Source organism: Lissotriton vulgaris, chromosome 1_2 (genome assembly GCF_964263255.1).
Source record: "Lissotriton vulgaris chromosome 1_2, aLisVul1.2, whole genome shotgun sequence".
Classification (NCBI taxonomy): Eukaryota; Metazoa; Chordata; class Amphibia; order Caudata; family Salamandridae; genus Lissotriton; species Lissotriton vulgaris.
The window spans coordinates 99,633,279-99,657,769 of NC_141686.1; the positions used below are offsets into that span (position 1 = coordinate 99,633,279).

The following is a 24,491-nucleotide window of genomic DNA, read 5'->3' on the forward strand; positions in this document are numbered from 1 at the left end:
GGTAAGGCCGTGGGGCTGGAGGTAGGAATGTTATGAGACCAGATGTGGTCCAAAATATGTCCTTTTTCGTGGGTGGGGATCAAGACATGTTGACGGAAGTTTAGATTAGAGAAGAGCTCAAAAAGTTCTGTAGCATGAGGTCCAGCTTCCAGACTATTATACCAATAGTTAAGATCTCCTATTACCATGACTTTATCGTAGTCAACGACTAAGTCGGCCAATTGCTCAGTCAGGGAGACTGGGAAGGAGGGCATAGAAGTAGGCGGTCGGTAAATCAGTGCTAGCACCATGGTTCCTATATCAGTGTCAGATTTGAGAACTAAGTTTTCAGTTTCTGATAAGTTTAGAGAGGGCAGAGTGGTGAACGTATGGTCTTTGTGGATGATGGCAGCGACGCCACCTCCAGATTTTCCTGATTTTCTGTTTGCTGACAAGATGTAGTAGTCAGCAGGTAGGGCAGTGAGGATGTCTGGTAAGGAGTCTGCAGTGAGCCATGTCTCGGAGACAAATAGTATGTCTGGTCGGTCTGACTTGAGTAGTAGAAAGATGTCTAGTTGGTGTTTGACCAGGGATCTAGTATTCAGATAAAGACAGCGGAGGGTCATGGTCTTGGGACTGGAGGGAGGCTTGGAAGGGTTAGGACTTTGAGGTAAGGTGGAGGATGGCTCTAGCATATGATGGTAAGGATAGATGTTGTTGGTCTTGAGGCGAGCGGGTATGATCGAATCAACAGAGGGGGGACTGGTGTTCTGTAGAGAATGCAGTTCATGGGAAGAGTACCTAATGAGTTCTCCATTCTGCCTGGCCCCTAGGCCCGTCCAGGCGTGGACGGGCGCAGACGGGCTTGCCTTAGGCGCGCCTTCGGCGCGCAATCGTCGCGCCCGCTGCGCTCGTCCGCTGCGCTTCCGGTGCATACACATCTTTGTAGAAAGGGGAAGATGGGGGGGGGGTGGCCTCGGAGTGGACGTGTCCCGCTGATAACAATGCCTTTTATTTACGTCTTGGTTTTAGGTATTGTCATTTGCAATGTCAATAGCTTAAAATCTAGCAAATGCAAGATCAAATGCATTGCAAATGCAGCACCCATGCCAGAAAAAATGTAAAAAGCGTTAGGAGAAAGGCTGTCCTGCTTGCAACAGTAGGCAGGACAAAGCTATTTGAGAAAATCGTGCTTGAAGTCTGTAATTAAAGCCTACCGAGTAACAACACACGTAACAGGGGGTGTCGCCATGGGAGGTAACAAAATGAGACAAGGTGGTACTAAGGAGGGACTATTAGGCCTATTGACCAATGAACAGCCACAGTTTACAGTGGACAATGACACTAGCCAATGAAAAATATGGGCGGAGTGGGTGGAGCTTTAAGTCCCTACCTGATTACAGCATACCTCGCAGAGCAGCACATGCGCTGCCCGGGCACGACTTAAAAAGTAATGCCGAACTCAGTTTCACTAAACAATGCAAAATAAGTGGTGAGCTTGGCTCTAATGGTGCATCACTGTAAGGAATGAGAGTGATTTATGAACTAGTCATTCTCAGGAAGTGACACAAGAATTTGGAACTGCTGCACTCTGGCCCTCCGTATGACCACTAGCCATCAATTCTTCCCAGGTTGTATCTCTATTTTACCCCTGCTGTAATTATTTGGTAACCGTGTTCTTGGATAGCACTCCGCTGCCTCTGGGGCATGTCTGTGCTGCATAAAATCACAAAAATAAATACATACATAAATAAATAAAGGTGTGACTCATGCACTAGTTCACTGCTGTTAGCCAACTACACAGCTCGACAGCTAGACATCTGAATCCTACTGTTGAGTATTGCTGGATGCCCTCGGACGCCTTATACCCTGGGCTACAGGAATTATGTGGCAATGAGGATAACATTATGTAACTGGGTTGACAGAAGTACCTCGTAATGCAAAGCAAATTATGCAGCAGATCACATGTTAATTATAAAACACATCTTGGTACATTACTTAGCTACTCTGACATTTTAGCACACGTTGACCCGAAAGGGACCACTGCACTACATGAAATACAGAGGCTTCTCAAGAAAGAAACGTACATACTCTCAACAGATCCTCCTGTAAATGTTACTCGCCAACAATTAAAACTTTTGTCTTCCACGGAAGCAAAAAATGCCATTTTAATAACGCTGTGCTTTCTATCGCCAAGAGTAGAAAAGATCGTGTCAAACAAACATAGTGTCCCACTCAGCAGAATACAAGTCAACAAGCACCCAGTTCGTGCAGCAGTGCATATTCCTCCACTGGGCTTTTACTGTCTGCGCCAGTGAGCACTAATAGCAGGGCCTAAGAAAGCAGGGACTAGGAAGCCTCCCTGCCCCATGCCTGGTGCCAGTAGCTCTTCCGGCGCTCAGTGTCCGAGCCCAGCGCTCCATGCGCCAAACGTGCAAGTACAATAGAAATACAAAACTGCATTCAGGTGCCTGCAGTTTAGTAGTGGCTATTAATGCTGGGCTTAGAACAACTTCAGCTCTCGTCAGTGTTGCACTGCTGGGTGATGCCTAAAGAGAGAGAGGAGAGGGGCTCTTTCACACCAATGAGATCCTTCATTAGTCCGCGAGAGCTGGATCCACCCCGATTTTCATGATTGGTCTGCAATGCATACATCGAGAAATCACATATAAATCTCCCACATATCATACGTGGCATGGATCTCACCTCCCTGGACCAGAGATGGACCTCGCTGCTTGAAACAGACCTAAAACACGCACAGACTGTGTCTACAGATTAGCTATTATGATTGCAGAGGCTAAATATAATCCCAACAGTTGCACAGCAATCTAAAGCATGAAACTACACAGTGAAATCCCAAGATTTCATTGTGGAAAAAGCAAAAGTACAAGTCCCAAAATGCACAGTAGTTCTAGCTCATAAATGCTGACTGGGCTCGGCCCTGCAGTCAGACACACCGTCTCGCGCACATGTACTCACCGCCAGCCCCTCGCACACGGTCCTCGCGCACCTGTCGTCAACACCAAATCCTCGGCCGCAGGCGGAGTCCCGGGTTCAGCAGCCTCGAGGCGTGGCCGCTGCCCTCGGCGTCAGGAGCCCAGGCTCGGATCCCGGAAGTGTGCTTCGTGGCCAGCCCACCGCCATGGCCTTGGCGGTCACCTCCCAAACAAGGGCCAGACTGGAGGACGCAGCAGGAGCCGTGAGACGGAGCAAAACAATCCGAGCTCAGACTCAGCCTCGCCAGAAGATGCTCGCCGCCGACGTCTGACGTCCGGGGTGTGATGGAGCCGGCCGCCACGTCACTGTCTCCATAGCAACCCGGGATGAGGACCCATGCTCTCCTCCGGGACCAACAACCTGCGAGGAAACACCGAGAACAACGTGAGCAACTCCTGGGAACGGTGTTACTTTTTTTATTAAACTACAGCGTCGCCTTCCCTCATTGTATGCCTAGCCATCCTGAGTGACGGTAACGAGACAGACTGCTCACCATATGCGGCGCACACTACCACAACCTCAGTACAGAATGTTTATGTTCATATAAAACAATTACCCATGTATAGCAATATGTTTCATCACCTTGTATAACATTTAAATACAACGCACACAAGAGAAGCCCAATGAAGGAATTCGCTAGTCACGAATATAAATATAGCACAATGGTTTTTGTGTGTGTACCTCTTAAAGCCCACCCAATACTCATTCACAAAAAAAGTGTAAACAAACAGCCGCTCAAAGACGACCCACCACAATCGAAGCGTTTAAAACGAAAAGATGACCATACAACGTATCCCATCTGTGCAAAATATACGTATGTTAAAGTGCACAACATAATTACACAAAGTATACCAGCGAGGCCCACCATAACACAACATATAACATTATATATAACTGTATATTATGTTGAAAAACTATGTAGATCGGAGAACATATCCTGGCATGGAATAGGACAACACATCACCCAGCACTCCACGAGGCCGCATAACATAACACATAGCGAGGTCCAGGATAAAATAAAACATAACACAGCAAGGCCCAGCTGAGCATAACATAACAGGCCTTTAATCCGTGGGCTTATCCAAGACCATTCCCCTTATGCCCCAAAGTGAGGGGATGGGGGCACTCCCCTATACAATGGAGTTCCTAAACTGGCAAAGGGTAATTTCTGCCGCCCGGACACACTTCCAGCCCAGTGCTCTAGCCGGAAGTGTCTAGTGGGCGACATAGCCAGTAGTCACCCATCAGCAACAAACATTGACAATACCAATAGGTTTGGAATGCATTTGAAGTCCTGCCTTAACGTTAAAACAGACCTACAATTAAAACATTGAAATAATTGCTTTATGTATGATTGAGTATTTTTCAGATGTCGAATAGTCCCTCAGCATTGCAATGCAAGCACTTCCTAGAAAATAGAATGATGTTCCAAACAGTTCATAGCATGAGTTAAGAAATACTTTTCTGTTTTGAGCCAAAACCCACTCTATATGTTTAAAAGAATTGGTAACAATAGCTCTCGCTGACACCTGAACTATCAAGAACGACCTAAACATGGATGGGATTCACCCACCCACGATAAAGCCCATGGAGCTAAGGCAGAGTTGGTCCAGGAAGGCGCATAATCCTTATCCAGATCCTTCCTCAGGCACTCAGGTTACCCCTCAGTTTTCAGATAACCTGTCATGTTTACTGCCACTGCTGAGAACCTGTGAGTTGGCATGGAGCGTCAGCAAGACCTATAGAGGGCCAGAAAAAGTCGTTTTTTTAGCAACGGAACATTTTGTTTATTTAGACAAGAGAAAGACCCTTCATTACATATCATTGGAAGTACACGCCATTGTGGGCACAGTGTCCAACACCAGACTTCACTGTGCCACTCTCCTAAAATACCAACTAAACAGACTGCAGCCGCCACACACTACTGTTGTAAATGACTGCTTGAAGAAAGGAGACTATGGGACCTCTGTCTTTCGAAAACCCCGTTGGCTCTTCTTAAAAGCAGGAAAATAATGGAGAACCCTTTGCCTTACCTACAAATACATATAACATAATGTATATTTGTAGCGCGCACGTTCATCCAAGGGTATCTTGGCGCTGAATAACACATGTTTATTCACATATCAGGCTCAGCATCCATGTCTATGGCAACATCTAACCACGATTCCCACAGATCCTGAGGTCTGTCAACAACATCCTCCTCTTTGCTACGCCCCCTTCTAAACCAGTTTCAACGTGCAAACCCCCAGACTCTGGATGGACAAATACACACTCTGGATTAGATCTTGAAAACCTTCCTTTTTACCATCCTAGGAGACCAAATACTACGTCGCCAGGACCTGAGCTGATGCATAGATCCTCAGACTTGCTTAATGAGCAACTCGTGTGGCAAGCAAGCCCTGTGCATCAAGACAAATCAACTGCGAGCCCGTACAATGGACAAACAGATACGACAAGCAAACATTATGTACCAAACAGATATGACGTAAACAAATTGCTACGATGTAACAAAGACATAAACATAATGTAACAAACAGGCATGGCAGAATAAACAAGTCAAGGAGAAAGAGGAGGCCACACTATTGGATACAATTATGTTCAGAGTACACACTGCAAACATGGAGAACTAAATAAACCAATAGATTATGTATTGTGTGCTTCAATGTGCATCAGATTTAATGGCTGCTCTCCTGACCAGCGATTGTATTGTTCCATCACTAAAAGATTATCTTGGCATTGCGAGGTTTAGAAAGAAAAATATTGTTATTAAAAACAGATGCAGTCAGAAAAACTCCACTAGGGCCATCAACTCTGACGTCCCACTCCCTATCTATTTTCCTTGGAAACCCTGCTCATTCTCCAGTTTTAATGAGATTTTCCTTCAATTCTTACAGCTGTTCTGAATCATTTACATCTGGAAATTCTGTCTACGGTCATCACATTTACATATTCTATGTTTTCACGTTTGTATTTTGCCTACTTCTTATTGACAATGGCTCAGAGGCCAATTTTGGGGAGATGACTTTCCATGTGGTCTCCTCTGCAGTAGAGACACCCAAAAGACACATTTCAAAAACCTGATGAATCCTCAACTGGTGTGTGCCCTGAACTGTAGCCTCCGGGCATCTTGCATATGAGTGGTTCATTCTAGAGCCCTGTAATAATCCAAGTAATCCAAGGTTGTTTCGGATTCTGTGCCTATTGTAAAATACGTTAGTACATATCGGCCAATGACTGTTTGAGGAGACAAGGTATACAGCATAAACTCTCTCGCTGCCGCAGTGAGCTGAAGCTCCATGAGCTGAGCATGCGCTGTGCAGCTAATGGTGTATGCAGCAAAGACACCACATACAAGGCCCTCTCATGTGGTGCCAGTTTGGGGCCTTTGGATTTTTATTAAGGCAAGTGGTGTTGCTCTCATTAAAAGCAGGAAGTTATAAGGACAGCCCTTCCTGTGCTGTATGGAGGGAAACATGCCCACGGAAGTTCTCAGCCTCCTCTTTATTCCCTCCTCCTACCAAAGAAATCAAATCAGCTCCTAGTACATTATTGTTAATTTATCGAACGCAGCTTGCTTGCTGCAATTTTCAACGTCAGTAGTGCTGTAGAAGCGCCAGTACACAGTCGAATTCAATTTTTCAGTGCCGGTAGAATGGTTAGCCTGAGTTGACCTTAGCTGTGGCAGCACTGTGGCTGTAATTTTCTGACCAGGACATTTGAGGCGCTACAGGGAGGACTGCATCATGCTGAAAAGGACACTCCACCCTGTGTCACGTTTCAAGGAGGGATTCTGGGAGAGGTAGATGTTGGAAGTCAGGCTAACATAGCTCGGATGTACTTTGCTCAAATCTAATATGACAATGTAAATCCTAAAGCAGCGTTTGATGACATCAGATTCTTTTTCTGTACTTGGCATTTAGACACAGAAATACAAAAATTGAGAAAAAGTGCAGTGTCAATAGCAGCAGCACTTCTTTGCGCTAGGGTTAAAAAAAGCGTGCAGCGCCACATAAAGAGTTGCCTGCCAATTTGACGCCCCGTCTACAAAAAATGTTTTTTTTGCACAATGATTATAGTTGGACCATGGTGAAAAGGCGAATGAAGGGTGTTTTGTATGACATTTCCATGGCAAATTCCTATGAATGGACACCTCCCATGCCTAAACTGTAATGTGTTATTATTTTGCGAGAATTGCAAGAATTGCATGCTTTTCCTTGAAGTGTGCGAGTGCCTTCATTTGGTGCCAAGACCGGTCTCAAGAAAAAGTGAGAAGTAATATTCGGTCAGCACTTTTTAAGGGCACTAATGTAACACCATAATATTTATATAAACATCTACAAGGGATTCAGTTAAGGGTGTGTTTGTACAAACTAATACTCATGCCAACTGTTCCAGCTGCTCTTAAAACCAGCATCGCGGCACCAACGCTTTACTTTTTAATGTTACAAGTAAAGCGCTAGTGCCGCGATTATACCAAAAGTAAAGAAATAGAAAAAAACATCTATTTCTTCGCGGCACCCGCGCTTTACTTTTAATGTTAAAAGTAAAGCGCGGTTGCCGCGATCATACCAAAAGTAAAGAAATAGAAAAAAACATCTATTTCTTTACTTTTGGTATAATCACTGCACCCGCGCTTTACTTATAACATTAAAAGTAAAGCGTGGGTGCCGCGATTATACCAAAAGTAAAGAAATAGGGAAAATAATCTTTTTCGTTACTTTTGGTATAATCGCGACACCTGCGCTTTGCTTTTAATGTTAAAAGTAAAGCGTCAGTGCAGCGGTTAAGCGATCGCGACCTATTGTCAACAACTAGTGGTGCACGCGCACCACAGTAGAGCGGGTGGGGAGGGAGCAAGGCAGCAAGGTTCTAGCCACTGTCGGGAATGGGCGTTTCAAAGGCGGGACATTGTCCCGCCTTTGCCCAATCCTGTGCCGTCTTTTTTTATAAAAAAAAAAGAACGCACAAGCCAACGCCACACGGGGAAAGCTAGGCCACACGTGGGTAGCTTTGTAAACCCTGTACAGAGGTCTAGTCCTGCGTCAGCAATGCTGCGCACTGCAACGCTAGGCGCGAGACCTAAAAATAAGTTTAAACCTTTCTCTGGCTCTGACGTGGAACACTTTCTTAGGCGAATGTGCACAAGCAAAATGCCATAACCGATGAAGCAAGCCATTTGCTGAAGTGAGCTGACCCACTGCCCCATGCTGTATACCATGGCGGGCAGAGCAAAATGTGATTGGCGCTAGAAAAGACCAATCTAGATGAAGAGGACCGACTTAAACCAAGTGTCTGTATGTATGTATTTTAATATGTATTTAGTACAGTTGGATATAAATAAGCTGTTGCTAGCTTTCGATCAATTTGGCATTTTATTTACCTATTTATAACCCGTTTTTATTATATTATATTCTGTCTATTTTATAATATGAACTGCTTAACCCTGTTGACGAATAATGGTTATGGTTCTGCTCCCCCTTCGACTCGTTAAATGTAATTGCAATGCTGGTAGTACCTGAAGGCACCTGAAAATTAGTTTGGCATGTTATTTATTTAAAACTCATTTTATCACTTAAGATCTGTCTATTTTATGACATGGATTGTCTTTTCTTGCACACTTGTAAAGGTTTTAAATAACCATATACACTAAAGATACACTTGTATTTTAATATGTATGTTTTGAACAGGAGCGTAGCAAATCAGCTAAATTATCTCTAGGCCAGATCTAAAAACAGTATCGAAATCTCACAAAAGCATCCACTAAAAAGTTGACATAGTTATTGCAGGTGAAGCACAGTAGCCCCCATTGCATCTCCTGACGACTGATAAATGACATCAAAGTTCTACCACGAGCTGCAACTGACTGGTTGACAAAGGCAATTAAAAGCCATGCCCATTGCCTGTTATCTTCTTAAATAACCAGCCTCACCCACTCGGCCATACCATAGCTGTACCACTCAGACTATACTACTCTTGTTAGGCCTTTCACAAATGTTATTATCCGCATGTCCCTCACTAGGCATGAGACCGGATTCAGGCCAGATGGGTCAGTGGGTTATGCGTTGGATGCTGTAGGCATCAGGCTATGGGGTGCCATGGAGCCCAGGCCCCACCAATAATTACTGAATGTGGCTTATTAAATCTGGCCTAACCTGCCAGGGGCTGAGTGGACAGGCGGTGGGGTCCCCATGTAGTCTGTGCCAGAAGAAGAAACGGGGGAAAGGACTGCTCTGACAGGCCAAAAGCAACCCTTTCATTTCTGGAGACACATGCTGCGTTTGTAAAGAACTTGGAAAGGTATCTGGTAGATTAGCATGTCAGTGGGTTAGGAGATGCATATATGGTGAAAGCCATTTCAATACCCTCAAACTCATAGAAACAGCACCTCCGAATGTACCACTGAGGGGTCTCTCCCCGGAGTTGGGAAATCCCATTACTTTGTGTCACTTAAAAGTTGAACTACCAATTAAAATGGTTGAATATGCAATGTCTTTGCAATCGATAAACATCCGTTTCACATTTCTAAGTGGCAGTATGTACCTTATTTGTTATTTTTGCTAAGTGTTCACACGATCAAGAGACAGCTTCAGAGAACTAACCAATGGAAAACATGAGATGCTCTAAGAACCCTGGGTAAAAGGCTGCATTCATGTCCCTTGTAACCTTCCTTTACCGTAGCACAAATACATGCATTTAAAAGGATACCTCAACGCCAGGCATTCGATGCGATAAGCCTGCAAACAACGTCGACCCAAGCAAGAGTGCACTGTGTGTTATACAGCACTCTTTGCATTTCTCAATAATTGTTTTAATGCATTGCAGGCTTGATTGAATATTTATAAATGCATGCACTATTTTCTTAATGCATTCTAATATTCACTCACTGCCTCTAACGTTTTACTGCTGTGTGGGGCCTGGTGAACACGAATCGGAGGCTCTTCGGGGTCTTGAACGCTGCGATACTCCTCAGCATGACTTTAGGAGCAGCTATGGTCTGTCATAAAACACCCAGCCTCTGCCCAATGAGAGACCTTCCAGCTCTCGTGCCCAGAGCATCAGCTATTGTGGTTAAACTGCCTTCCTGCAGAGGAGCCGACCTGGCTGCTGCAGTCTGAGATGGATGGTTGAAACAAAATCAATGGCCAGAAGTTCGAAGATTACGAATAGCAATTTCCTAATAGCAATTTCCTGCAAATTGCAATTAGGAAATCGCAGTTTCTCATATAGGAAACTCTTTTGAGCTTCATTAGCTATTGCTAATGGGTCGCAAATAGAACTTCCTCATACATATTAATGAGGTAGGTTTCAATTTGCTATAATTCGCTACTATCACACGGATGGTGGCCTGCTGGGGTCCCTACCCAAAAATTTTCAAATGCAGATTGCGATTCATTAACAAGTTAGGGAGTCGCATTTTGCATCTTATACATCAGGAAAAAAAAAAAACTGGAATCAAACAGCCCGATTATGTAAATGAGGTGGATTGCGACCGGAAAAATGCTGTGTACATCTGACCCCAAGAGCCTTCCCTAGGACTTGAACCTCCTGAGGTGATTTACAGGAGTTGTCAGTCTTGTTCCATTATCCTGGTGCATCTAGACTCTCGTGAGCCATCTTGATCGTCATTTAACTTTGGTTCCGAAATTAGAAATCGGAACAGTGGAGAGCATTTCCAAAACCCTATGTATTGGGCTAAGTTGGTTACCTATTATACTTTCATAAGACTGCATTGCAATATACTGGAGCAAGTCTTACTGTAATTATTCACTCTGATCTTCACTCTATACCTGGTTATCCTACGTACTTATTGAGGGCAGTCTGTTCCTTGGAAGGTTCGCCACTTTCTGAACCGATCCATTAAGGTTTGGTTGACTGAAAAATGATGGCTCCTTTTGGCATACATTGAAGTGCCTTGGTCCCAGAATTTCCGTCATGAAGAGACCCCGATACGATAGAGGGTTGAAACTTCATCGAGAATTGATAAAGGATAGTCCGAAGAACTCTAGAACACACTCTAGGACTCTGATTTGTTCAGAAACTTTAAAGGACATCCTTTAAACTCAAATAACCAACCCCTTTTTCTACTTTAGCTTTATTCACTTGTTGGTTATGGTCACTTCACTGGGGTCAAATAAATCACATGTTTTGTTTTTCCATAAGTATGTAAATAGTGTTAATATACAGTGGAGGTTATGAGTGTATCGTTTTTTATTAACAAAATTCGTAATTGCAAATAAAGAGCACTCGCTTCGGGTGAAGAAAGTGTTGAATATAATCTCTGTTGGGCTGTTCTCGCCAGTCATATGTTTTTCTCTAGTCATAGATTTAACGGAACTTCAACTAATGAAAACGTTTTTTGAACCTATTGACTGTATCAATTGCTAACTACTATTTAAATCGTTGCAAGAAACAATAAATTTGCGAAACTCAAAAATCTGAATAAAAGGAGTTCCTTGTGAACAATTGTGTTGAAGCTGGCATCTAGAATTGGCACAATTCCCTTTTCCCAATCCACAGTAAAAGGATGCAGAACTACAGGTAGTTTCTTTATTTCTGGATCCGCCTGCCCCGGATTGGAAAAAGGGAGTAATGGAGGTGAAATCCCTGTGCAAAACAAATGTTCCTCATTCCGGTCATTGAGGAAGCAGGTAAGGAGGAATTCTTGTGACACACTCCTTTATCAAGCAATGGCCAAAGCAATTAACCTAGTGGCAATTATATTAAGTTAGTAACTACATTACATTTATCATAATGACCTGTCCCTGACCGTGCTCTTCAAAGACACTTTCTCAGCGGCGGAGATGTAGTGTTGTGCCTACCTGCCAGGGAGACCTTGCAGGCAAACACTGCACAGAGACTTCCCTGCAGGAGAAGTTGCTTTAACATGCATTGTGTGGTTCCCAAGAAATGCATTCACCCGAATGCAACTAGCATTAGGACAAATTCATTGACCCGCACCTTACAGTGCTTCAAGAAGCAATTGTCTTTTTTATTTATTTCCCCCAACCAGAGATAATGAGATCAGGTCCACTTTTGGTCAGCGGGTGGAAAACAATACGCAAAAAGCCTGCATTTTAGACTGAAATTTTGCCCCTCTCTAGCTGCGTCCTGTGAGAGGCAATACAGAACATGTCAACAGTGAGAACAGCAAAATTCCACTTTCACAACAGAGTAAATACAAAAGATTTGCCGGCAAGGGAATTTGATTTAAAACAATTTACAGAAATCAAATTTGATGGTCATTTAAGTGAGTGAATTCGACCAAATTCAATTTGTATCTGAAAGCAGTTTCTATTCGTTATACCTCTGTGACAGAGAGTGATGATACCACACTATTGTGTAAAAGAGAACAGCAACACAGGGAATCTTTTTTATCAAAAGGTTATTATTTTCTTGTTGTACAAAATTTATCAGGGTACATATTAAACATGATAGTTAATCAAAAATGCATTCAGATGAAAAGGGAGTGAAACAATTTCTCCTATAGTACATCAGAATATACAGTCCAAACAAACCAAAATATATCATAAAATGATTCTAATTTGACTAGAAGTAAGTCACTTGTGTCAACGATCTTGAATGGGAAATTGGACTTCGAAGTTGACGTTTCGGTCTTTGTTGTTTACTCCACAAGACCTTCTTCAGGACAGTGAAAATTTGCATCTAACGATGACCCCTTAAAAGATGGATCCCACAAGAGATTCCAAAAAAGAGTGCCTGTGTGACAGTCCTGATTTTCTGGACATATGTCACAGACAATAGTAGGCGTCGGAGTACGTTTTCTTCCTCAGTAGGAGTATTTCTTTGGCACTTTGTGCTTTTCATGCATGAATTTGGGAGGTTGTATCTTGGCGTTCGATCGGGGATTTCAGAACGGCTCTGCAACGGCGTGGTCACGTGAGAGACGGATATCACAACAGAACATGGGCAGACTGTTTACAGAAGATAGACATTTGCAGATGAGACCCTGCCAATGTTTGAACAATCAATACCTCGTGTGGGATGGACAGGTGGATGACTTTTGGCAGGATAAACAGAGTTAGACAGAGATGGGGCCAGCAGACTGATAAATACAGGATAGGTAGACATGTAGGCAAACGTCCAGAAAGCTCAAGTTTAAGTTTGGGGTCCTCCATTAAAAGATATATTCAAACTTTATTTCATATTGTCACTGTTACAATAATAAAAACTGACTTGCATACAAAAGTAGAATAAATTGTAAAAATCAAGTATTGCAGACAAAAAGCAGAAAAAACAACATTTAAACAAACAGACACAAGGCGGTCAGTGATAATTCCTTTTTGCAGGCACATTGGCTCTACACGTTACTATTATTAATAATTTATATAACAAGCCACTACTTAGTGCAGAATATTTTTGCAACATCAGTACTTATCATGAGTCAGCGGCCAGAGCGGCTGACTCCAGAGAGAGGGGTTCACGGTTTGATCCCAGTGCCGGTGGCAGCTCATCATCACGTGACTCTAGGCAATAGCTGACTTAATCTATCCGACGGCCCTCAGCGCCCTGAGCCCCTTGGCTGTGATTTGTTTACAAATACCAGATTTATTTATTTATCACGTTACATCTGCAAGCCTGGACACACTCATCCATCTTGTGCCTATTCCATCCTGGGAGAGAGGGTGTGGCACCTGAACAGCGGATGCTGCTGGTGGCCTTCAGATGCTTCAAGTGAGCCTTATATCTTACCAATAACACTAACCCATACTCACCCGCTTTGCCCATACTGGGCACACCAAGAGGGCAAGGTGGCATCACCAGAACGGATCTTTCTACCTGGGGGGAGGCGGATCTGCAAACACTTGGTGACGTTTACCACGACGGACAGCTAACGCCCTTTGATGCACTGGTGACAGAGGACGGCTTGGCACGAGGACACTTCCTGCTCCATACCGCCCCCTAATCATGATGTTGTTGGGAGATGTGTCGCAGGAGCCCATGACGCACCTCACTATTCAATAAATTCAAGTTATGGGCACAGGGAGACTCCTCATAGGATGGTTTACTGAATCCTTGCGAACACATGCAGCGCAGTGCCGGACATCCCTCAGGCATCACTGGGATGCCGATCTTCAGCATCCTAGTACTGATAAAGAATGGGCAGGCATCTTGGAGGGGCCGTACTCATACCTATAAATGCCAGAATCTGTCTCATACAATAATACAAAATACATAGAGCGTACCTCACGCCAGAAAGAATAAATAGATATTTTCAACGAACTGACGCTCACTGCCCTAGATTTGATGAATGCAGACCTAATCCACATGTTGTGGAGCTGCACCCCCCTCACTGCCCAATGGCTTGCAGTTACCACTCACCTATAGGGTTGCTGTTGTATCTGTATTTCTTTAATTACAAGCTGTATTCCATGTTCTATGTTCCATTCCAGATGCGTTGCTTTCGGGTCATTATGCATTGAACACCGGACACGACAGCATTGCATCTGGATCTTTCATCTTGTGGGTTATTATCCTTTAATCTAATTCTACAATAAAACTCTTTTTAATTTACTTGAAGACTTATGTTGTGTTCATTACAACAAATATTTTGACGATGAATTGGGATTTTTTTTTTTTTTTTTTTTTTAAACCTTTATTTGTATAAAACACAATACACAGCGTCTGCCTACAACCGCTCGGGGCCGGCCGCTATGACATATGGTAAAAGGATAAAAAGGAACCAATAGGGCAGAACGTCGTTAAAGCAGTCTCTGAGCAAAGAGTATCGTGTGGAACATAGAACCATGGCATGAGGATAGGAAAAGGTTTAATTTTATGATTTTGTCGAATACAATTTGAAAAACTACGAGGAGAGTCGAAGCTAATCACTGACCAGGATAGCTATCATCAGTCAAGGAGCACCCGGAAGGAGGCGTGATAGAGGAAGGCATTAGTCAGAAAACAAGCGATCACCATCAAAGAACTAGGACCATCCGCTATGTCACATGAGGGTACAAGACAATTAACTCCCTAATAACACAGAACCCCGACCCCAAAAGAAGCAAAAAGTGGAAAAGATAAAGAAACAGAAGAAGAGAAGAAAAAGAAAGAGGGCCATAGAAACAAAGAAAAAACATAAAACACGTCCCATCCCCCCACCCTGCATACCAGCGGAAGGCCACGGCCCACCCCCCCCAATAGGCATGCCTGTCGCCCCTAGAGAACCCCCAAGTGGGAAAGAGAGTAGAGAGAGTGAGAAAAGACCATCCCAATCTCCAACTCTCAGAAAAGGCGGGAGGAGGTAAGTTCAACATACTCCCGGTCCCCACCGGCCCCTTAAACATCCCCCACCCCAAGTATCATCAGCACTACAGAGGTAGCAAGCAAATCAGCAGGTGGGGAGAGTCATTTCCAAATGTGCAAGTAAATCAGACTAAAAGCAGTCCCACCCCAGTCCCCGCCCGTCAATGCGTACATCACAGTAAAGAAAACGCCTAGCCCTGACCCGATCTTGGGTGGCCCCACGTACCCACCCCCCATGAGGAGCCAAAAGCGTTGGAGAAAAGAAGATAGCCCGCCCCAGTGAGAACAAAGAGGCAAAATGGCCGCACTCGATGATGAAGAAATGCCCAGGGACAAAATGGTCGTCGCTAATACAAACCAGGGTCAACACATAGAAGGAGCTGCATTTTCAATATAATAAGTCTTTGCATTGCAGATCCCAGCCCAGTCCCCGCAAGTCAAGAAAGCAGTACCACAGAGAGACTGTCTAACCCTGGCCCGATCTCGGATGCATCTCCGAACACACCCCTCGACGACTGCCAACCCCCTCTGAAACAAAGAGACAAAATGGGCGCCAAGAAGGAGGGGGAGACCCACAGAAACAAAGTAAACGGTACCAAATATCCAAAAGTTCGTCGATCTCAGCCAAAAGGGCCTCCGAGTTATTCTGGTGACACAAGTTCAACAGTTGAGAAAACGGAGGCTTCAATGGAAGAGCCGTCGAGGGGGCCAGGAGTCGCTTAGCCGGCAGTCTCGTTGTTGATAGTGGTAGCGAATACAAAGAAGCAGTCCCCGGATGGGGAAACAAAGTATCACAGGCAGAGTTGGTAAACGGCCATCTACATGCGCCAAACCAATCGTCCCAGGTCTCATCACCGCCAAAAGCATTTAGTAACACAGTAGCGAACTCAGGCACCAACAAGGGAGTGTGCAGTTGTTGCTGGGAACAGTCCCTCCGCGTCTGTCCCGAATCGAAAGTTATATCCTCTAGTTTCTCGCTTAGCCTGTGGGAGCCATGAAACAGCGCCAATCGCAGATCATCAAGGGCAGTCAGGATATCACCATAGGACGGGGTAGGCTGCGGTCCCCCTGCATCTGGATCACAAGAGGGTATATTCGATGCGATCCCCAGCCCAAACATGGTGCCGCAGTCCCAGGGTGAGGGTGAGCGATCCTCTCCTCTCCGCGATTCAGCGGATATATCCATCATGCCAATAATCCGGTTGCAGAAACATGGGGGATGCGGCGTGAAAACAGCAACTGCCCCGTCCTCCGTTGCCGTCAGCTGCAATCAAGCGCCATCAGCGAGGAGCCCCCGTCGGCTAAGACAAATAGTCAGGGTGAAAGGGCAATCCACCGATTCCGGGCGAGCCCCGTAATAAAGTCCGAGCAGCACTCACCCAGCGCTGAACAAAGGAACCGTTCATGCCGTGTGATCTACCCTCCAGGCGTGAGGTAGTTGTAGCATGCGATTATCCAAGGCAATCTGTGCGCAGCGGTCTGTGAGACAGAAATGAGCGGCTCTTCCCAGGCTCCGAGCGTCCTTCAGGCAGGCCGGCAGTCACCCCTCCAGCGAGGTCCGGCAGCAAGCGGCGGTGTACACCGGGGTCCAAGGCGTCGGGACGGTTACCAGGCTATCTCCGCACTCCGGATGAGCAGAGACTCCGGAGGGACATAGGCGAAGTCAGCAAACATTCCCCGGTCGGATAGCCGAGAAAATAGAGCAGGATTCAGACAGGATAGCAATGCGGGGCTCAAGGGCCGGCGGAGCCGGGAACCTACACGTCTGCTCCGGTCGCCATCTTGGCTCCTCCCCCTGAATTGGGATTTTTAAGGAGATTTGTATTTTAATTTTTCAAAACCCACCGTGGATTAAGATAGGGTATTCACTTTAAAAAATTGAGAACTTGGAAAAATGAGGCAACAGCTGTAACGAAAACGCAGCGGCCGAGAAACATTGGGTAAGATTGGATTACCTCACTTTGTTTTCTGAAGACTGCAAGTTTTACGGTTGCTGAGTGTTGCGGTTTGAATGCACAGGAGGATTCCATATCAGCCGCACGAGAGTAATGCGATTCCAGTGCCAGTGTACGAGAACGTGTGAGAAATTGACATCACACGAAGACGCGCTGTGAGTAATCAGTGCATGTGAAATTTGTTATCACGTGAAGACGCACTGTAGAGAATCAATGCGCATGAAGATTGAGATCGTCATCATGCAAGGTCAACTAACGTGACCTGACGCGGCGGCCATCTTAAGTTTTGTTTACCATTGCAACTGTTCGGAAATTCAATCGATACATGGGAAATACTTTATAAAAAGACGTGTTTAAATGAAAACGGTAATATTTCACGTAATTTAAAGCATTAAGAATGGTATTTGAGAAGCTTAAGTTACAGTTTGAAGTACAAAGGAAGAAACATTTATAATTTGGAATTCAAAGGTGAGAGAAACTTTAAATTAATTTAGTGAATTGTAAAAGTTCTTTAATTTAAGAATTTAGTATGGCATACCAGATTCAGCCACATCAAATTAATCCTTTTCTACAGAATGCAGGAAAATCACTTGTTAGATGGCAACAATGGTTCAAATCTTTTGAAAGCTATATTATTGCTATAGACGGTAAAGAATATTCTGAAGATAGAAAAAAAGCTGTGCTTTATGGATTGTTAGGAGACGCAGGTAGAGAAATGTTTGATAATATACCTGAAAGCGAACCGCCTCCTGTATAATTTATACCGTGGGATGTCTACACAGAAGCAGTAAAAAGATTAAAAAAAGGTTTTATGAACAGCCAAATATAATGGCAAAAAGACACAGTTTTAACAAAAGGAAGAAATTAGCAGATGAAAGTTTCGAATTTACGCATTTTAGCATCTAAATGCCAATTTGGAGATATGCTTGATATATATTTAAGAGATCAGTTAGTTTTTCACTGCTATTCAAAAAAAGTACAAGAACGTCTTTTGGCATGCAGAAATCCCACGTTAAACGAAGTGATTGACTTTGTAGCCACCTATTTGGGCTTAGTTGCCACCTACTTGTATTATTTGACCTATTGATTTATCTGTTTAACCATGCCCATGTACTTCTCTGTGTAAAGCGCTCTGATATCTGCAAGGATCTTGTCCGCGCTATATAAAACTTTCAAAATAAATAAATAAAAAATTGCTATTGGAATAGAAAGATCATCGGTATTGACGAAGGTTATATCGGGATCTGAAAATAGTTCGGAAACAGTATGTGCAGTCACAAGCAAATCTAAAGCACATGAAAATAGTAAACGAAGAGGAAATCTCATTAATAAGAAAAATGTGATATGTCATCGATGTGGATCGAAAAATCATATCGGAAATAACCCTATTTGTGCAGCACATGGTAAAAGGTGTACAAAATGTAAAAAAGTTGGACATTTTGAAAGTTCTTGCAAAACTAATTTTAGAAACAGAAATGTATCTCACACAAGTGTAAATGCAATAGAAGAGTTGGAAGATGATATTAATAATCAGATAGTTAATGTTAATATAATTGATTCTGATATTTCATTCAAGGCACCTCTAGGTGCAGCTACAATAGAAAATGTCAAATTGGAAGTAATGGCGGATTCAGGATCGCCAATAACTATTCTGGATGAAACTACATATTATGAAAATTGTTTTCCTAATGAACTTTTAATTTCAGATGTAAATCCTAAGGCATTTGGTGAACAAGCAATTGATATGGTAGGATATTTTGATGGAAAAGTAGAACTCTTGGGAAGATCAATAACAACAAAAGTTTATGTTGCAAAAAAAGGGAGAGATATAATTGGTTGGCGTGATTTAGGAAAAATGGGTATAATGCTTAAACAGGTAGTGATACTCCAATAATTCTTGGGGATATTCAAATTTCTTTAGTTGATTTGTGTATTGAAAGAAAGAGTTCATGTGATTTAGATGTAATTTTAAATAAGTATAACAAAAATTTTGAGGACAAAATTGGATGTGTATAAGGAGTTGTGCATGAGTTCAAGCTAAAAGATGGTGCATCGCCTGTGAAGCACAAAGTCAGAAGTGTGCCACTTAGTATCAGAAAGGAATTCAAAGAACATTTAGATAGTCTATGTAAAGATGGGATTATCAAACCAACTAATTCATCCGAGTGGGTTTTGGCTGTGGTTTTGGCTAAAAGGAAAAATGGAAAATTGCGCATGTGTGCTGATTTACGCTCATTAAACAAGAACATTTTGGTGGATTGCTACCCATTGCCTCTTATCCAAGAAATGCTTATGGCTATTGGGGAATCTACACATTTTTCGCTTATAGATTTAAAATCCGCCTATCATCAGGTTGTTCTTTCAGAAAAATCTCAAGAGCTCACAACTTTTGTAACACCCTTTGATGCCTTCAAATACAGGAGACTCCCGTTTGGATTAGCTTCTGCAGCTAGTGTTTTTCAGAAGCTAATGGACTCATTATTTGGAGACATCAAAGGGGTACAGGCGTTTCAAGATGACATTCTCATCTTTGGAAAAGGAATTGAAGAGCATAATAAAATTCTTGAGAGAGTTCTAAGTATTTTGCACAAAAGAGGTACGACTATCTAAAGATAAGTGTAATTTTTTAGTAAACGAATTGGAGTATTTAGGACATTCCATTACTAAGGAAGGCATTAAACCAAAACAAAATCTGATTGACTCAATTATGAATGCACCTGCACCTGTGGATAAAGACTCACTCGGGTCTTTTTTAGGACTCTGCAAGCTTCGTACATCGTTATGCAGTTGCTGTGGAGCCACTAAGATGTTTAACTCGGAAGAATGAGAAATTTGAATGGAAAGTTGAACATGATGAAGCTTTCAAAAATATAAAAGATATTATTAGAAATGCTTTAGCATTACAACCTTATACTTGTGGGGTTAAGTGCACAGTTACTGTGGATGCAAGTTCAGTAGGACTTGGCGGTATTCTCACTCAAAATGTTAAAGGGAAGGAAAACACCATTGCATTTATTTCAAGAACATTAAGTAAGGCAGAATCAAGCTATAGTACCATAGAGAGGGAGGCATTAACCTGCTCATGGGCAGTAGAGAAGTTTAAGAGTTATTTGTGGGGCTGTCATTTTGATCTTTTAACAGATCATGAACCATTAATATTTTTAATGAATTGAAATGGAACTGGTTTAGCTTCTTCGAGATTAGTAAGAATTATTTCCAGGTTGCAAGTATATAATTTTTGAAGTTAAACATATATCTGGCGGAGCGAACTTCAGAGCAGATTGCTTATCTAGATTGCCAGTTGATAACATAATAGAGAAGTCTGAAATGAATGATGAGGAGTGTGTTGTGTCAGCTATAGATGCTTCGGAAAATTCTATGGGTGTGTTTTCTGAACTTGATTGGATAGATGGTTACAAGAATGATGGTGTGCTAATCAAAGTAAAAAAATATATTATAAATGGATGGCCACCATTAAGAAATTTGGAGAGAAATTTAGTTCCATTCCAACAAGTATCTTCAGAGTTAAGTATAGAAAATGATATGGTAACAAGGAGTGGACTTTTTATGCCGCCAAAAAATCTTATTGATGGTTTAATTAATAAAGCACATATAGGTCATCCTGTATGTCAGGAACTAAAAAGTGGATTACAAAATATTATTGGTGGCCAAGTATGGATTCGTATGAGGATCAATTTGTAAACAAATGTCCAGAATGTTTATTATCTGATAAACATTGGAAGAATATTAAAAATGCCACTATAATATTTTAAGTGGTGATATGAAATATTTATTTGTTTTAACAGATTATTATTCAAAGTGGATTGTTTATGATTTTGTAAGTTTTCCTACAACTGATGTTGTAATTGATTTTTGGAAAAGATTTTTTGTGTTGAAGGATTTCCCAAAAAACTGGTGTCAGATAATGGCACACATTTTGTTTAAAAAAATGGTTGACTTTTTAAAAAAACATGACATTAAGCATGAGAAAACACCATTATATTTTCCATCTGCAAATGTATTGGTGGACAGGGCAATTACATTTTTCAAAGAGGGGATATAAACTGCTTTATCTTCAAGTTTGGATGTCAGAAGACATATTAAAGAGAACGTTTGGAGTTATTTAAATACTCCACACTCTATTACAGGTTTTACACCTTTTTTCTTATTGAAAGGTAGACATGCAAAAGATTCAGTAAAACCTTTATTTGAAAATGGTATGGTTTCTTTAAAGAAAATTGAAGGAAATAAACATGAAAGATCAATTGAGGAATGTGTTAGAAATACATTTGAAAAAAAGATACAAATTGAGATCAAAAACAAATATTCAAGTAAAGAAAGAGTATACTACAGGAAACTGGGTTATAATAAAAAAAACAAAGAAAGTAAGAAAAGGTGAATCAAAATTTAGTTCTCCACAGCAAGTTGTAAGAGTTACGAATTCATCTGTGATGATTAAAAATAAAGGTTGGTGGAACAAGAGCGCTGTGATTAAGATCAAACCGTTTCAAAAAGACATTATTATGAAAAAAATATTTGAAAAGGAAAATTTAGAAGGTTCATCTTGTTTGTGTTTTGAAGATAATTTATGTAAAGATCAACATGCAAACATTTCTGATGTAGCAGAACCAAGTGTTTAAAATGAATGTGAGGAAATTGATAGTTATGGTCCTAATAGTCAAGATCTTTCTAATGATTCTGAAAATGAGCTTAATGAGCTTAATGAAGGCAATAATTCTAATTTAAGATGTAATTCTAATTTGACTAATGGTAAAAGAAATATTGTAATGCCTGCAAAGTTTAATGATTATTATTTGTATTAATTTTACTTGTTTTGTTTATGGAAAGGAGATGTTGTATCTGTATATCTTTAATTGCAAGCTGTGTTCCATGTTCTATGTTCCATTCCAGATGCGTTGCTGTCAGGTCATTATGCCTTGAACACCGGACACAACAGCATTGCATCTGGATCTTTCCTTCTTGTGGGTTATTATCCTTTAATCTAATTCTACAATTAAACTCCTTTTAATTTACTTGAAGACTTCTGTTGTGTTCATTACAACAGTTGCACTGAACGTATGGTGGAAAACACATGGGAGGTGTGCCTCTTGGACCTTTATCACAGATCTAAATAACACAGGGAGACGCCTCGGTTCTAAGATCTAGGGCTACCTACTGCTAAGCGCTTGATGACTAGACGATGGAGACGTCCGGAGCACCCACTGCTAGAAGCATGGTATCGCTCACTCACAAACTGGGGGCAAGCAGGGAGATTGGCTTTGTGGCATGAGGAGACCCTGGGACTGTGCAAAATCCCGCTAGCAAGTACAGGGGACTCAATATTCCATGACCTCCGAGATACCTGGCGGGAGCCTCGGGTGTCACGCTTGGATCCTGGTGGGACATTTGAGGCAGCGAGCGACGGCGCACAGTAGACACATTCAAAAGACACCAAAGCCAATCTAAAGACTTGCTCCCCTCCCAAATCCCTGTTCCCTTCACTTATAAGCAGGTAGACTAGCTATGTAGGGTAGGGTGGATGTTGATAATGATGGGATAGTGGGTGGATGACAGAACCCAGAAATACCTGGGACCTTTGATGGGCAAGTTCACACAGTTAACACCCCGCCATCTTTCCCTTCCACTCCCTCCTGATCCTTATCCCTCTTCCCTCCCTACCTATCCAATTCTATTTGTCCGTAGTATGCCTTATATAAACGCGCTGAACGCCAACACAGGCAGCGATAGTAAGTCTCTATCTGCGCAGAGATCGCAGGCAACAGATGAGATGTAGACACCCCCCCCCCCCCCAACAGTTCAGAACATGCTGAAGCTACATATCTGTTGGTTATGTTGAAATCGCAATGGCTATGTACTCAAAAATGCCTTTAAAGATTGTACATGCATATGTATTACCCTGTGTAAACCTATAGAACGAATAAAGAAATTTAGACAAAACAAATCAGTACTCATCACGTTCGCCTCATTGGAAGGACATGTCACTGAGAGCCTCAAACTAACTCCAATTTACAGAGAAATCTCAGCAGTGGGTGCTTTATCACCCAATGAGCTGTTCTGCTATTGAAGGGTTGCGGCAAGTCATTTGCCACAGTCGTCCAACATTTCCGTCCGCCATTTACTAATCTTGCTGGGTTCTCTCAACAGTTTTAATGGCTTTATCTCACTTTTCCATCTCCCTGTTGTAGGGTCGTGGTCCTTAGGTCCACACAGAGCAGGAAGGGCGACACATACTCAGGGTATAAGGTACAGTAACTGGCATCAAGCACATGCAATCGGACTCTTTTATTGGCAGGATCACATGACCGGGTGGGTGTTAAGGCTAGCCCTCTAGGGGTGGCTGTGTAGCAAACAATAGAATGTGTCCATCAGGACACCACATTCCTCCCACCAACATAGTCCCTCAGCTTTAGTCTACAGGACAGCAGTGGACAAGTGCAGATGTGAGCACCTGGTCATTTCTGCATGCGTCCATGGTGTAACCAGCTACCACTGGGCTCGGGCACTGTGGAGATCGAGTCCGGCTCCTTTGACAGCACATCAGTTGGATCAGTGTGCATTCACGCACTGATGGTCAGTCCTGCGTGCTCTTGCTATGAAGTGGTTGGTGTCAACAGTTAAATTTTGGTACATCAGGAGCGTCAGTAGAGTCCTGCTCCTGAGCGTAATCTTAGGGCGCTTTGGCACCGTGAAGACAAGTCTGGTCAGGACTGGGATGGCATCGACGATGTTTGGGACGTCTTTCTTGGATGCCCCAGTGCCACCCAGTACTCGTTGGTGGAGCAGCTTCCAGACCATCTCTTGTACTAGGATACCTTCGTACAGGAATGTTTTTGAGGACCTTTGCACTGGGTTGCCAATGGACTGAGCTGGGCTGCTTGTGGCCGCCTGGGGGCCGCTGCAGGATCGCTGACAGAATTGCGTCTGAGTTGCTCGTGCATACCACAAGGGTGGATAATACATGGTCAGTATGCTTACCAATTAGACTCGGGTGCGGGTGGGCTGTCAAAACCTCTGGCCACTTGGTCTCTCACGTTGCTAGAAGCGCTTTTGTCTCTTGATGCTTTGCAGGTGTATGGCTCCACCTGGTGATTAAATGCCCCTTCATTGGATCGGGTGATGCACTTGGTAATAATGGTGATGTTGCCATTTGACCTGGACTACAGGGGTCGATGACTGGCTTGGAATGAGGATGACTGGAGGGACTTCGCAGCCACCTGGCTCTTTGCAGAGTTGGTGCAGTTCTTTTCCTTCGGCATGTGCTGTTGCTAGCAGGGA

At 42.9% G+C, this 24,491-nt stretch overlaps 1 protein-coding gene across 1 annotated transcript in view; it reads right to left on the bottom strand.

Moving 5' to 3' along the window:
• The window catches only part of MICAL3 (microtubule associated monooxygenase, calponin and LIM domain containing 3), a 2,050,293-nt gene that overhangs the window by 1,946,547 nt on the left and 79,255 nt on the right, over positions 1-24,491 (bottom strand). Inside the window, exon 2 of the mRNA XM_086952901.1 lies at positions 2,959-3,336. The gene's annotated coding sequence lies outside the window, so the exon portion shown is untranslated. The remainder of the gene's footprint in view (positions 1-2,958; positions 3,337-24,491) is intronic.